Consider the following 16,767-nt stretch of genomic DNA (forward strand, 5'->3'; position numbering starts at 1 on the left):
TTTTTATGAAATTATTTGAGATAATATTTCACCCCTTTAAATTGATAAAGAAACCTCCAGAGTATTTTAAATTTTTGTGGAAATTAATGATGTTCAGGGAATATTTTTATTAAAATTAATCAACGGCAAAACCATTTTGCATAATTATTTACTTGATTGACTAAATCAAGGAAAATTAGATTAATGAGTAATTTTATTCTATTTTTATTGTCCAAGGCACTTTGAGTAATTTAAAGAATTGACCATTTTCCCCCTTAAATCTTGATTCTGTGTGTGTTTGCGTAGTTGCGTAATTTTCTTTGTATCTGGTTAATTAATTTAGACCAGTATCTGCAAAATGATTTTAAATGAGTCATGTTTTAGATTAATTAAGTCCTAATAGACTAATACTTAGTTTTATTTATATATATATATATATATATATATATATATATATATATATATATATATATATATATATATATATATATACACACACCAAGCCCAGCATTTTTAAAATAACTAGATAGCTCGTGCCCATGCAAGGCATGGGCATTTTGCGTTACACTAATGAGATGGAAATAAAGAAAACATATTATGCTTCATAGTATATTATATTCGTTTGGGGAACAAAGTTATACAGTGAGCTTCTTAGAAAGACAGAAATAGTGAATTATAGGTGGACCAACATATGTATGAGATATGTTACAGTGGCATGGAATTTGAATTTTGGTAGTTGTAACTGATAACAAATTCAGCAGTTGTGGTTGATAACAAAAGTAAGTTGTTGCTGGATGAAACTCTTTCATGACCTGAAAAGAAATATTGAAGAGGATTAGTCCGTAAAGGGAATGTTTAGTTACAAAAAATTTCACAATATTTGAAGGCTCTTTGATTCAATTGATATCCTTAGAATACATATGACGGGAATATAAGTGAAAAGGCTTACAACAAAATCTGCTAATATATTTTCCACCGCATCAAGTGCCTTTAACGTGTCTTTTCTAGTACTGATAGACAACCTGCAGAATAAAAAAATAAAATTGGTTTAAAAGACTTCAAGCAAAAATACAATAGAAATCAGCAGAATGAATCTCCCAGGCCATCTACATTCTTAAAGAATGAATTAAGTGAGGCACCAAGGGCAGAAAGATAAGAATGAAAAGCATATGGTCAGGTGACATCGTAAGTACTAAAAGGAGGGTAAAACAAAGCAAAAACCAGGAGAAAAATAAAATGAGAAACTTTTGGCATTCTTAACAGAAGCTCCTGTCATTATGCGAGGTTGTTTTCTTAATTGCCGACGATCCACTGACAAGGAAACTTCACTTTTGCAAGTGTCAGTACTGCGATCACTTTACAACTTCAATGATCATTCTTTCTCATCAGGCAGATACAAATACCAAGGACGCATACGGAACAGCTAATACATGCCAAAATAATAGCAGGTCTAACCATTTTTCACATATCATTTACATGATATTGGCAATATCTAACTGTCTCAACTCTATTTGGACTGCAAAGCAACTACTATAACACCACACAAATGTAGAAACATAATTTTTTTAACCGTAGATAAAATCAAGATTAATAATGTGATCAAATATCCCATCTTTCGTGAGTAATATACCTCACTCAAAATGCTGCAGAAGTACTAAATGGCTATGTTTACGTGGCACAAATTTATTGGTCCATTGATACTTCTTATAGTATTAGTATTGACTATGGTGTAAATGTGCACAAATGAGTAAAAAACATCAAAATGATCATTTTTCCTGGCAAGTAACAGAAATTTACAGTACTACTATTACCTGCCCACTACCATTCTCATCATCATCATGACTTCAAAAACGCATCTCAGATTCTTCTTTGCCTGCGTAAGTTGTGCTTTCTGCCACCTTGGCTCATTAGAAGATTTTTCAGGAAGTAAATCAATTGTGGATAGAAAAACCCATCCCTTGATCGCGTTCCCACAAAATGAACTCGATTAGCAGCAGATATGAAGTGTTAGATGGTAAATCGAAGAGAGAGTTTCCAATCAACTCTTCCTCTCTAATCGGTTATTATGAAACACTTCACATCCTAGTTTGAGTCGTCTATCTCTCAAGTATATAAAACTATTTATTGTTAGATACCCAATATAAGGTACTATCTCAACTTAAGTTTGAACATAAGTTTGGTTCCTTCACAGTCCAAATCAACTAAAAGTCTAAAACGTATCTACCAATCTTAGTTATTAAGCATCCTTATAAAATTTGTTTTAATTATGATACAACAAATGGAAACAACAATCTTTCACAGTCCAAGTAAATTTAATCTAAGCATGCAACATATCAGAAGGTAATAGAAGCTTGAAAACTATTAGAAGTAAAAAATCATATCAATGTGTTCTGCAATAGAGCTAGAGGACATTATTCAAATCCATGTCTAAATCTAATCGCAGGTACGAAGCATAAAAAGACCATGCAGCTCTAACTAACTGCAAAGAAAAGAGCATGTAACTGTAATTGACTTTTATCTTGCAGCAGATAATGAATTCCTAATGTTTCTCATGAAACTACGAGCAACCAGAAGTCTAATCTAAAAGAAGATGTAAACCTCTATATTCAGTTTGCTCTTCCTTGAGAGGATTTTCAGTTTCATTTTAAGCAATTTGGAGTTCCTCGATCTAGTTCTTTATTGAATTCTAAAGTTCAGTTAAAGAATTCAACAAAATAAGATAGAGGAAAGGAAATAAAGTTACAGATGACAAGAGACAATATAAACATACTTCACAACAAACAATATCCAACAATGACTTATAACTCGGAGGGTACTCAAAAGCTCCAGCAACAAACTTAACTCTTGGGAACCTTTCAATAGCATCATTAATTTGGTCACTTGAATCCTCCGAAATTCCAAAAAGAAAAGGTCAAATTATCGAGAATATCTGATACCTAACCACCTGCAAAATTGTACCAGTAAGAGCCTAATCGGTCATAAGGATGTGTCTTGTTTATTGCTTATGTGAAGACTATTGAAGGAAGAACTCTTTGAGCATTCTTGTGGAGCATTGTTCTTCCACGTTTTGTCTTCCAGCTTTTCAAAATTGCAGCACACCCCTATTCTACCTTTTAAAACATGAAAGAACTATGACACGGGCACTCTTCAATTAATTTTTAAAATTCTCAGCATAGGATTTATGTGCACTTTTATCAACTCTCAATGCAATTCTAATATGTGAAATGGTCCAAGCATGTAAATGTAAAAGGTTCTTACTCCTATGTAGTCTAAATATTGTCTTTCTTATTCTTTTTCAGTTCTTTATTTTCATCCTTTATACCAAGAATAATCACCATTATACATTTTATTATTTGACATAAACATGTCCTGAGTATTGACCCACAAATCATAATTAATCTCAGAAGAAAAAGAGATCCACAAACAATTGTCTTGTATGCAAATAGAAGTTAAGGTGAAATTTCTATTGGACTTGAGGATAATTGATACTACCACGGTTGCACATTCCTACGGAAATCACACATCAAAATAGTTCAAGTTGCAAAGCAAATAACAAAGACATAGACATGCAACAACAGAAAAATAAGCTTCTCCTTATCTATTTCTTTAGCTAATAATAGAGCAGCTCCCTAAGGTCCAAGTAGTATAAGAAAGTAAGAGAACATATCTGGCATATCTATATCATCTCTATGTATTATTTCAAGGTATCAACAACTATTGTAGAGCCATCTCCTGATGCAGTAGACACTATTTTCTTGCAGGACATTTTATCAGATATTTTATGTGCATCATTAGCACCCCCTGATCTTTCTCTAATCAAGAGCACCTGTCACCTGTGATGCCATTTTCTAAAGGACGATGAAGAACCCAGATATCAAACGAAAAAAGAAACAACCAATATGCATAAAAAATAAAACTATATCCAATAGTAGGATATTATACTTACTCGCCGTAACAGCTGAATCTAATCTCTGTCAGCGCAGAAGATTCTGATTAATCGTCAATATTCATGTCAGATTCAATCTTTCAATTTGCCTGTACATCTCTAAAAGGAGACTTTAATTAAATTTTGAAAAACCCAATTTCAAAGGGAAAACCTCAAAATCCTTCTAAAACTACAAAAGTAAAATAAATTACCATATGCAACACTTCATTGACGCAAAATAAATAATATCAACCAAACCAAGAGCAATTAACTCGAACATATCTTGTCAGGTTCATGAAACTGCCATTACTTTCTGAGAAGCATTTTCACCCCCTTGTCACCAAGTAACTGTTGTGACAAGCTTTGGACCTCTAGAGTCTTATACTGATGCACATTATCAGATATCTCACCTTTAGGTAAACATAATGCTTAACAGACTCGTTTAGGTAGCGGGCAAACTTAGGATCACACTCAAAATCAAAATTTAAATAAAGAAAATTCATATGAAAGAACTATAACGAGAGAACCTTAAAACTTCAAAGAATAATGCTCAATGTAAGCATTGTGCCATCAGCCACATCTAGTTATAGATTCCTTAAAAATACATACTTTGAGCTCGTAGATTAGAGTTTTAGCAAGCATCCTTTTTGTTTTGTTCCTGCCATTGCCATTTTCTAAATAATTTTGATGATTTTCTACAGCTACTCAAACATAACAGAACATCAAGCAGCCAAACAAATAATTATAATACAGGCAACACAAAGCAGCAAAAGTAGTTAGCATCTTCGTTTCCCCTATCTGTACTAACAAAAAAGAATCATAGAACTCATGACTGAAACAGTAAACCATTGAAAAAAATGATCAAATCAAGCCAATAATCAGGTCAAATAGAAGGGGCTAATAGCTAAGAGAGGAATGAAAGAAAATCATTAACCTTCCGATGGAACATAGCCAAAAACTATTGAAGGCGAATAATAGGACTTTTCAGCTTCAAAACCATTGCCTAGACTCCCTCTAGAAAGTAAAAACAGAGTTAAAGAGTAATGGAACGTAACCTTCAGTTATTTTCATATAGAGAAACTAATATAACATAACAGAGGCATTCTGGAAAAGTAATATTCCTTTGTTCACCAATTCAAAGCTCGAAGATTAAAATATAAAGCACTACCTCAAAGTAAAATCTGTCGTCTTAACATACCTTGTAGCTGGTAGCCGGTAGCCGGATGAACCTAATATCAGCAAAATGGTTGCTCAGTTCAACAGCTGAGACTACTTGATTACTGAGTGAAAGGAGGAAATATAAAGTGTCAATTGACTGTTTAGAATTTAAACCACCCTCCATATGTACTTTTCTTAGCACTCAGTAGAACTGTAGCAACCAGCTATCTGAAACTCATATCATCACAAAGCATAGACATAACTGCAACATCAATAACAATCTAATTTGGCATCTGTTTTAAATTATCGAAATTAAACATACAAGCACTAATATGGCGTTTCTAACAATAGTAACCACAAGCCACACTCATCTGATCACCTTTTAAGAAAATAATTACATATTCAGTTGGCACTTCCTCTAATCAAAATTTGAAATGGACACCAGACCTTCATCAGATGTTTGTAGAAGCAGTGAATCAACTTGGTGGAGCAGACAGTAAGTGCACACAATAATATAAATTTCAATAAGCAATAAGAGGAGGATTTTTCATAATTAACTGCAACATCTTTTATTGCAGAAGCCACTCCAAAATCAGTTTTAAAGCTTATGGGGATCCAAGGATTAACCTTGTACCACTTAAAGTGCACTCTTTTGATTTACATATGTATCTTAGGGAGGTAAAGTTTAATTTATCTCCCCTCTTATGTAAATTAGTCATATCAATAAATTTCTCATTTTATTAAAAGAAAAAACTAACATTACTTGATCTTTCTCCGAAAGGAAAGAGATGGTTCCAAAAATTACCAAGTTTAGAGCCACTCTACAAAATTATAATAGAAAGAAATGTAATAAAAATATATGCTTCAAAAGAATTCTTACCTATCGAGTACACAAAATTCTTATTGAGTGGTGAGTCAGTAAATATAACAACCATTGTTACAAAAGAGAAGATGCATTCAGCATAAAGTAACTTATAATGGTCAAGCAGTTGTGACATTTTTTTTTTAGTTTGAGTGCTGGCATAACTAAATCTCATGCAATCTCAAAGAGATTTGATTCCATATGCACTGTGCGTCACATTTAAAAAACTTAAAGCTATGCAAGTATTTTGCAAATTGGATAAAAACATATAATGGAAAAATTAAAATTGGTAATATACATATTGGAAGTTTCCTGGCAATGTTGTTGAGTTCACCCAAAATGTATCTCCTTGCCTTCTAGTTCTTACATAAAGATGAAATCTCCAGCTTTTGATTACTTCAGGCCGATTCTTCAATTGTTCTAGAACTATCATGGCCAACTAAAAAGATTTCAAGCTGATTCTTAATACCCAAAACAATAGACCAGATGATGTGTTAAAAGGTAATTATATAAATTATCCTCTGTGCAATCACACAAGCAGATCATTTAGTTCTACAACCTGCGATGAAATAGAGCACCCATATATGTAAGAAAGTACCTTTTAAAAATAACTAACCACATATCCCGGTTGAATTTAAATATCAAATAAAGCAAGAATACAAAAAATTTACATTGATGACTTGTAACACGACTTACTTGTTTGGAAAAAGGAACTTCAAGTTATCCCAATTCCATGGTCACCTTCTCAAAAGTTTCAAGTTCAGCCCTCACAACCTGGCATAAAATATGAAGTTGCAGAATAAAGGAGATGACATGTGAATCAAAGTAAAAAGAGGCATGAACATTCAATACCTAAATTTATGAACATTCAATACCTTAATTGTAGAGCGGAACTCTACTCGACTTGAACAAAAGTATCATAATCAAAATCAACCTTAGTACGGCATCTCATTCAATGAAATTGATATGAATTACTCCTATCTTAAGTGGATGGGAATAGTGGCGAAATGATAGACTTGTTTATTAAACTGAGATTCATCTCGTTCAGAAAATGCTACAGCATATAAAAAGGACATAAGCTCACTTTGAACTGCATTTTGCGGTTTATAGGGGTAAGTGTTAGCACCAAAGCGATTCGATGTCGACAGCCTAGACAAAATATGTGAATCAGGGAAAAGTACCATTTGAACTATGAGGAAAGATAATATAGCCGTCATGCAAAATGTACCCAAGAATTATCTTCTTCCTTTCAGTTGCTTATTCACTTCTCAACCTTACACAAGCAGCACAGACAAGTAACAGGGTTGAATTAGTACCTTGTATATAGCACATCGAAGGTTTGTGTTTTACTTCAAATAGGTAAAGAAAAGGTCATTAATTTCCTTCATTCAATATCAATGTTAATGCAAAAATCAGTGTTTTCACTTTTTCCTTGGCTAAATTATTTAAGTTATACACTATAACTTTAGACCGGAAAAACGACACCTCAACGTCTTGCATCAACTTCCTACCCCCAGAGATGAATAAGCATTGATTCCAAAGAACATCACATATAGTAAAACAACTCTAGACCCACACGTCGGTCAAATCCATGCTTACATTCTTCAGATTCTGATTCTGATGGAGATTTAAAGTTCTGCCTGCAACCTGTTTGATGATTTGCCTGAGAGAAAATTTCATTAGTTGAGCCTCTCACCTCCTATTTTCATGCATAACCTTATTTCAAGATAGTTGCTTATGGCTTTTGCGGCCAGTGGCCAGTCCTCCGGTGGGGCTGGCCAGCAATTAACTTTTGCAACACCTAAGGAAGGAGTGATAACACAACCAAATGAGAACAAATTACAATATGCAAATCTCTTGAAGCCTACAGTTTCACATCCTGTTCCACCAATTGAGATTAAGCAAATATCTTTTCTTCATGGGGAGCCATATCTTAAATGGACTGAGGAGGAGGTCGAAAGAATGAATACCATTGAGAAACTACAACATGCTGTTGTGGGTAAATTCTCTTATGGATGGCCAGAGATGGAGCAACTTGACAAACTTATTCCTGCACAATGTGGAATAAAAGGAGAATGTAAGGTTGGTTTCTTCAGAAGCAGGCATGTACTTATAAGATTATCATCACTAGAAGATTTTGTGAACTTGACATCAAAACCAGCGTATTATATTACTGATAAGGAGGGATATTCATATCAAATGAGGCCACTCATTTATGACTCCAAGTTCAAAATTGATGAGGAGACATCCAAGGCAATGGCATGGATCTCTTTTCCAAACCTATTGCCTACCTACTTTGTGAAGGAAGCTTTATTCTCTATGGCATCTGCAGTAGGCATACCAATACATTTAGACAGGGCCACCATCAACAAAACTAGACCTAGTTGTGCTAGGGTCAAAGTTTTGGTAGATCTACTATCAGATCTACCTAATTCAGTGAGAATGGATATAGAGGATGAAAAGACAGGAGCAATAAGAACTGTCAAGGTTAAAATTCACTATGACTACATTCCCAAGTATTGTTCAGAGTGTAAACTACAGGGCCATAATGAAGAAAACTGCAGGGTTATTAATCCAACACTGGGACAAGTGAGTGATGATCAAGAAAAGAGAACAGAAGCATCTGTTCAGGCTCAGGAAAAGAATAATGAAAGGAGAGTAAGTACTAAAGAAAGGGCTTCTTATGGACAACAAGGAAAAGAGAAGGAAACAAACAAAGAGGAGAAAATAGTGGGGAAGCAAAAACATGGAAATTCAAAGGAGAAAGAAAATGGAGGAAACATACAAACAAATAAGCAACACTACAGGGGATATCATAATTCAGCCAGAGTTTTACATAGTGGAAGAGTGCTTGGAAATCCGGGAAACTGGAATGCTATAAAAGATAATAGAATTCTTACCAAAGATGATGCATCTGGTAGCAGTAGCAAGGGAAAGAAAGTAGAAGCTCCAGGGAATACTTTGCAAACAAGCAACCAATTTGCAGCCCTATCAGAGTCGGGGCATCCAGAGGATAAAATTGTAGCAAATGAGGATCAGCAACCATATCCTGCAAAGAATACACATGAAAGTAAAAATGAGCAATATGGTGATAATGAAGAATTACAGAATTCTAATAAGGCTGAAGAAAGCAAGGGTGAACCTTTATGGGATAATTTTGAACAGAAGGAATTAAACACTCCAACAAAGGTCAAGGGTAATAATGAACATGAGAATATGGGGGAGCAATCAGGAGATATGGAAGACATAAATAATACTTCACAGGTGGAAGAGGTGAATGGGGATGAATTGAGGAAAAGGAAAATACAAGAAACATCATTACAAAAATCTAGTAGTGAACAAGAAAGTTCAAAAGTTCAATTTCATGAAGCTGGTAAGTTAGAAAGACCACAACATCTCTCAGCTGGAAAAGGTGGAGATGAATATGATAGTAAGCAGGGGGATAGAGTGGAGGAGACTGAGGGAAATAAAGAAGAGGCGGAAGGCAGTCAGGGGTCTTCATTTCAGATGCTGGAGTCTTATGAATCTACTAAGGTTCATTATGGTGGAAACCGAGGAGATTCATTAATTTCTGATGGAAATGACTCAGGAAATTATGATACAGCCAATAGCGTTGCAGAGCAGGACCTGGGCAAATTGACAGAGCATATGGGAGTGAAATGTAAACCACCTGATGCAACAACTATAACAATTCACAATGGGAAGCAAGAACTTGAGCCTACTAGAGAAGCAGCATCACAACAGTTGAACAACACAGAAACAGTGCTACAAGTTCAAGTAGATAATAAGGAGCAACAATTGTATACTCAGAGCAAGCAATCATCACCAAATGCAAAGCTACAAGACATTGTGGCTCATAAAGTGACAGAAGTTGAAGTGCAGCTTGCTATAAAGGAATCACAACAATTAGAAGAGGATCAAGGGACTGAGATAGACCCTAAGTTAATCCATAAAGTCACTACTGAAGCTGGTTTATCCCCAAAAGCTATTGCAAAGAGTGGAAAAAATTCAAAAGTGCAGGATAAATCACAAACCAGGAGGGCTTCAAAGAGAGTTACTACCTCTAAGCATAAATGATAATTAAGGCTCTAATATGGAACATAAGGTCTGTTAATACACAACAGGCTTTTCAGAGGTTAATCATGCTTCAAAGGCAATACAAGTGTTTCATTGTTGCTTTAATGGAACCTTTTCAAAATTGTAGGCATCTTCAGAAGTATAAAAGATTGCTGGGAATGGAATCTGCCATTTCTAATGTTAATGGGAAGATTTGGATATTTGTGGATGCAAATGTACAGTGGCAGGTTTTGATGGATACAGAACAACAAATTACTTTGAGGTTCTTTCATCAAGACATTGGGAAAGATATGATTGCTACTTTTGTTTATGCAAAATGTGATGAAGAAGAAAGACTAGAATTATGGGATAACATGTACCAGTTAGCCAGTACCATGGACTTCCCTTGGATGGTTGGAGGTGATTTTAATGCTATTTTATCAGAGGATGAAAAATTGGGGGGCCTGCCTGTTACACTATCTGAGTGTGAAGATTTTGCATTTTGTGTAAATTCTTGTGGTTTATTTGATATGGGTTTCAAAGGAAGTCCTTTTACTTGGTGGAATGGGAGAGCTGCTGAGGATTGTATTTTCAAAAGACTTGATAGAGTTGTGGTTAATCTTCCATTTCAGGAGACCTTCCCTCAAATAGAAGTGGAACATCTATCAAAGACAGGGTCTGACCATGCTCCTTTGGTCTTATCTTGTGGAGAAGAGGCTGCTAATTTCATAAAACCATTTAGATTTCTGAACTTTTGGGCTCAGCATGAATCCTTTAAGGAGACTGTTAGGCAAAACTGGATAACACATTTTGCAGGATCTCCTTTTTTGGCTTTCAAGCAGAAGTTGAAAAATCTTAAAGGGGTTCTATCCAAATGGAGTAGAGACACATATGGAGATATCTTTCAACAGGTGGCAATAAGGGAAGAGATTGTGAAAGTAAAGGAGGCACTGTTTGAAGAGGATCCTAGCATTATTAACAGAATTGTCCTTCAAAAGGCTCAAGCTGAATTAAAGAAGTACCTGAGTCTAGAAGAACAATATTGGAAGCAAAAAGCAGGCTTTGTGTGGTATACAGAAGGGGACAGAAACACCAATTTCTTTCACAATTATGTTACTGGGAAGAGGAAGAAATTACAAGTGAATTCAATTCAGAATGGAAATGGTATTTGGTTGGAATCTATGGAGGAAATCAAACAAGAAGCTGTGCAATTCTATCAGAAACAATTCACTCAGGAAGGGGACATTACTGACTTTGAAATGCTAAGAAAGATTCCATCATTGATTAATCTTGAGCAAAATATACAACTATGCACCTATCCATCAAAGGAGGAAGTCAAGCAGGCAGTTTTTGCTCTAAGTGGTGACAGTGCAAGTGGACCAGACGGTTTTACAGGTGTATTTTATCAACAATGCTGGGATATTGTGGGGAATGATGTGCATGCAGTAGTATTATCTTTTTTTGATGGTGCTGAACTTCCAAAGTCTATCACTCATACAAATTTGGTCCTTATTCCTAAAAGACATCATGTTCTCACATTTTCTGATATGAGACCAATTAGTTTGTCTAATTTCATTAATAAGGTGATTTCAAGGGTAGTACACGGAAGAATGGAGAAGATTATCCCATCTCTGATTTCTTCAAATCAATCAGGCTTTGTAAAGGGAAGGAGTATATTTGAAAATATCTTGCTTACACAGGAAATTGTGTCTGATATTAGAATTAGAGGAAAGCCTGCTAATGTGATAATCAAACTGGACATGGCCAAGGCTTATGATAGGGTTTCTTGGAAATACCTATTGCATGTTTTAAGGGCTATGGGTTTTGCTGAGCACTTTATTAACTTGATTTGGAGGTTGATAGGCAAAAATTGGTATTCAGTACTTTTGAATGGACATGCAACAGGTTTCTTCCGGTCTTCAAGGGGGGTGAAGCAGGGGGACCCTTTATCTCCCACTTTGTTTCTTCTATCAGCTGAGGTCCTATCAAGGGCTTTGAATTCTCTATTTGATGATTCTAATTATATTGGATATGGAATGCCAAAGTGGTCTAATCCTCTAAACCACTTGGCATATGCTGATGACACTATAATATTTGCTTCTGCTCATCCAGATTCTTTACAGAGTATCATGGGAGTTTTGAATAAGTATGAGGTGACTTCAAGACAGCTTATTAACAAGGAGAAGAGCTCTTTCTATATGTACTCTAAAGTGGGAAATGATCTAATCCAATCAGTGGCTGCTATCACAGGTTTTACCAGGGGGCGGTTTCCATTCACCTATCTTGGGTGCCCCACTTTTCACTCCAGGAAAAGGAAGGTGTATTATGCTGATCTTATCAAGAAGATTAAAGGGAGATTGCATTCGTGGAAGGGCAAGTTATTATCTTTTGGTGGTAAAGCAGTATTAATAAAAAGTGTGTTGCAATCTATGCCTTTACATCTCTTATCAGTACTTGTTCCTCCTAAATGTGTGTTGAATGAACTTCACAAGATCTTAGCTAGATTCTTCTGGAGTAATAAGGAGGAAGGGAGAAGCAAACACTGGGTATCATGGAAGGATGTTTGTTTACCTATTCAGGAAGGAGGCCTAGGGTTCAAATCTTTATTTGATGTGTCTAAAGCACTTTTTGCAAAACTTTGGTGGAGATTCAGAACCACCAGTACTCTATGGGCAAACTACATGTGGAACAAATACTGCAAGAAAGTGATTCCTACCTTGGTTCAATGGAAAGGAGGAACTCAAGTGTGGAAAAAGATGCTAGAAGCCAGAGAAGATATGGAGCATGAAATTTGGTGGGAAATTAAAGGAGGGTCAGTTAATGTTTGGTATGAGAACTGGACAAAGCTGGGGCCACTACACTTTGTGGTGCCCAATGAATACCCTATCAATGAAGGACTAGAGGATGTAGCAGATCTCATTGAAGATGGAAGGTGGAAAGATACAGTGCTACAACAGTCTTTTCCCACTGATATTGTAGAACATATTAAGCAGGAAATTTATATAGAGCAGCTTCAAGGGGTATGGGATAGGCCATGGTGGATGCCCACAAGCACAGGGCAGTTTACAGTAAATAGTGCTTGGCAACTCCGAAGGCAGAAGGGGCAAATACACCCTGATTTTCAACAATTGTGGATCAAGGGAGTACCATTCAAGATATCATTTTTCCTTTGGAGGCTATGGAGGGGAAATATCCCAACTGATGATAATCTTAGGAGAATGAGAATAGCTGTGGTATCAAGGTGTTACTGTTGTATTAATCCTCAACAACAAGAGACAATGATACATCTATTCCTGACAGGAGGATTTGCAGCTGGGGTATGGAAGATCTTTATGGAGGCAGCAGGCATTCAAGTTCACATGGTACAATTACACCAAGTTATTAGATCTTTGTGGCAAGTCAAATGTGGAGAGAAGCTCAAGCCTATAATCCAAGCTTTGCCAGCTATGATTGTGTGGGAGTTGTGGAAGAGGAGAAATACCATGAGGCATGGAGGAAGGGTAAGCTTCAAAAGAGTAGTACATGAAATCAATAACAATCTATTTTACCTCGCCAAGATGAGATATCCATGGCTAATTAATATCCCTTTCATCTGGCCTGATTTAATTGATTTTCTGGAGAACTATAATCCCTCTATAATTTGCAAGATTGTGCACTGGAAACTCCCTTATAATAGGTGGTTTAAATGCAACACAGATGGGGCTTCAAGGGGAAATCCAGGACCTAGTTCCTACAGCTTTTGTGTAAGAAATTGGGAAGGAGACTTGGTTTATGCACAATGTGCAGAGATAGGCGATACAACCAATGTAGTGGCTGAAGCTAGGGGAATTCTGGAGGGTTTGATATATTGTGTGGAACAGGAGATCCATCCCCTAATTTTGGAGACTGATTCATTGTTGCTAAAGAATATCATTGAAGAAGTATGGCAAGCACCATGGTGTATTATCACAGAAGTTGGGAGAATCAAGAAAGCAGTGAAAAACTTTAATGTGATAATACAACATACATACAGGGAGGGAAATAGTCTGGCTGATTTCTTATCTAACGTTGCTTTTGATTTTGCAGGTACATCAAAATTTTATAGCTTTTCTGAGCTGCCTGGTGCAGGAAAAAAAATTCTCAATCTGGACAAGAATCAAGTACCCAATCTGAGAATCAGAAATGCTAGGAATGGAAGAACCAATGGAACGTGAAGTGACAATGTGATTCAAATATTGATAACTCTCCAACGTGTGGTATTAGCCTTTGGCTCATTCTTTTGAAGAGTTAACAATATATGAAGATCAGAAATCGCAACACTTCCAGAGAGAATTTTGAGTTTAAATTGAAAGAAATTTGGGATCCTATGACCTTATGATTCTCCCCATGGAAAGTCCATAGTGATTGCTACATAGTGTTTTATTTAGTTCACTTTAGAGTCTGGAGGCATACTCCCGGTGGTTGTTAACCATGTCCTTGGTGAGAGCTTTGAGGGGCATATAAATGGGATCAACCAAAGGCTATTAAGTGCTACTTAGACATTATAAGCATTTTCTATAAGCATACAGATGAGGAAAACATATATTTCAGCCCTCACAAGCTGAGATTTTCATCAAAACACTAGGATTCACCAAATTCAAAGCAAGATGAGGTCACATCAAACAGAGCTGGAATCAAGATAATAGCAGATCTTTTATTTTATTTTATTATTTTTTAAAGATCTGTTACAAATTCAATCATGGCGGATCTATCAGTTCAACACAGAGAAGGCAAATGGTGGAAATAAGTCTTACCTGAGTAAATTAGAGCTTATCAAGCTGAAATCTTAAGATATCTTCATCAATGAGGGCTGCTAGCACCAGATTTGGAGCTTCAAGAAGATGAATTGGCAGTCAACAAGGAAGATAAGCTGAAGGGTCTACAGGAGTAAAAAGTGGCTAAATTCTCAAAGTTCATAGGATTTGGACATCAACAGAAGGAAACAAACAAGTAGCATTTGCAACATAATTCACAGAAAATAACAAATTTCAGCTCACAAAGAAGAAGCAAAAGAAAGAGTTGATCTTCAACTGCAGATGAGAAGGAAAAGGCGAAATCATCTTGAACAACAGAGGTTCAGATGAAGATGATACGATTGCTATGCTTTCATTTTTAATTATTTCCACTTTAGTTTCTTTTGTAAAGACATTGCTATTAATTCTCTAATAAAATAGTCAGTGGGGACCAAAACCTACTGACCTTCCTAAAAAAAAAAAAAAAAAAAAAAGTGTTTTCACTTTTCAACTAAGAAACACAAGCACAAGTAAGAAGCCTTTTACGAAGAAGACTTTGAAATCTGCATTTGAAAGAGTGACTATCAAAATACCACAGAGTTCTGCGATAATTGTTTTGTGCTTACAAAAATAAGTCAATTTCTTTTTAAATCTAATCTCTAACAGCACATGCATGTACATACGTAATGCGCCCAGCTGAATGGCCGATATACTCTACCTCAAAAGTTAAAAAAAAATAAAATAGAAATATGAAAATAAGCATACAGATTCACTCGAGGCAAGAAAGGTACACTTAATAAATAAATAAATAAAATCAAACATAATTGAAGAAGAAAAAGCTTTTCATAACAAGCCCAACTGAAAGAAAATCTACTGTAACCCAAAACATGCAAAGAAAAAACTTGTGAGGACAAATATTAGCAATCATTCACCCAGCTCAACCAACAACGAAAATCCAAAAAAGCAAAGAGAAATTTACCAAAACAACAACCAACTGAGAGCTAATATACTATTACCCAAAAAAAAAAAAGTACTATAAAATGAGTATTTATTCCCAAATCAAGCAAAGAGCAAAACTTACAGAATTCACAATGCTAGCAAGAGTCTTGGAAGCGGAAGGTGAAAGATAATTTTTTTGCTTTTGTTATGAGGGTGGAACCTTGAGGAGAAAAAGAAAAAGAGTGTCGCTGCTTTTGGTATCAAATTGATGGAAAATATTATAGTGAGGTCTATATAGAGAGGGAAAGAAAGAAAACAGTAAAGCTAGGGCTCAAATTTAGTCTCCATCGTTGTTTGATAGGGAGACATGAAAGAACCGAAGAAGTAAGTAAGTTCCAGAAGAAACGGGGAGGAACTGAAATAAGTGGAATAAGAAAGTGGGATTCACATATTAAATGACCGTAATACCCTTCGTCGTACCTAAGCCTTCACTTATTAATAGTAGAAAAAGGACCAGGCCTAGTCCAATATGGACCAAGACCCGGTCCATTAGCAGTTAAAAGAGAGGAAATAATACTCCTCTCCTTCATTTTCAATCGAGACCCTAGGGGTCTTTTAGCAAAAAGAGAAGAAGGGAGGCAGCTAGGGGTAAAAGCCTAGCACCGCCCCACTGTTCCTCCAATCACCCCGCCTCTTCTGGCCTTGTCACATCATATAGTTGAGTAGGTGGCATGAGAGAGAGGACGAAGCATTAATGGCTTCGTCCTTCTCTCCATAAAATCCGGCCAAACATGCACTTGAAGGTATAGCCCCCCCCCCCCCCCCCCCCCCCCTCTATATTTTTCATCGTTATTATAGTGTTAAAGCATTGTGAATCGTTGATTTTGGTTTCTATCTTGAATCTGGACTGCGTATTGAGTTTATGAGTGAGGACTTGTGTAAAACTACAAGTCCCACATCGATGGTTGGGATTCTACAACCCCCATTTGTTCAAGAGGAGGGGGTTGGAAACCAAAAAGAGGCTGAAAATTACGATTTTTAAGTCTTAAGAGTTCCATCAGTCAAAATTTTTAGTTTTTAACCTAAGGGTTTCAGTT

The 16,767-nt window shown here is 35.9% G+C and overlaps 2 long non-coding RNA genes across 5 annotated transcripts; both read right to left on the reverse strand.

Annotated features, from left to right (window-relative positions):
- Positions 1 to 574: 574 nt before the first annotated feature.
- Positions 575 to 7,347, reverse strand: LOC132618927 (uncharacterized). 4 transcript variants are annotated; one of them, XR_009574391.1, is made up of 6 exons: positions 7,106 to 7,347; positions 6,621 to 6,698; positions 5,103 to 6,483; positions 1,791 to 4,918; positions 929 to 1,001; positions 575 to 791 (listed from the first exon to the last, which is right to left on the reverse strand). It is a non-coding gene; the product is annotated as an uncharacterized LOC132618927 (long non-coding RNA). The 4 variants fall into 4 exon arrangements; XR_009574390.1 differs by having other exon boundaries at positions 1,791 to 3,812; positions 3,926 to 6,483; XR_009574388.1 differs by having other exon boundaries at positions 1,791 to 6,483.
- Positions 7,348 to 7,446: 99 nt separating this feature from the next.
- Positions 7,447 to 15,794, reverse strand: LOC132618928 (uncharacterized). The gene is made up of 3 exons (XR_009574392.1): positions 14,753 to 15,794; positions 8,825 to 8,973; positions 7,447 to 7,974 (listed from the first exon to the last, which is right to left on the reverse strand). It is a non-coding gene; the product is annotated as an uncharacterized LOC132618928 (long non-coding RNA).
- Positions 15,795 to 16,767: the final 973 nt, after the last annotated feature.

This window comes from Lycium barbarum, chromosome 11 (genome assembly GCF_019175385.1).
Source record: "Lycium barbarum isolate Lr01 chromosome 11, ASM1917538v2, whole genome shotgun sequence".
Classification (NCBI taxonomy): Eukaryota; Viridiplantae; Streptophyta; class Magnoliopsida; order Solanales; family Solanaceae; genus Lycium; species Lycium barbarum.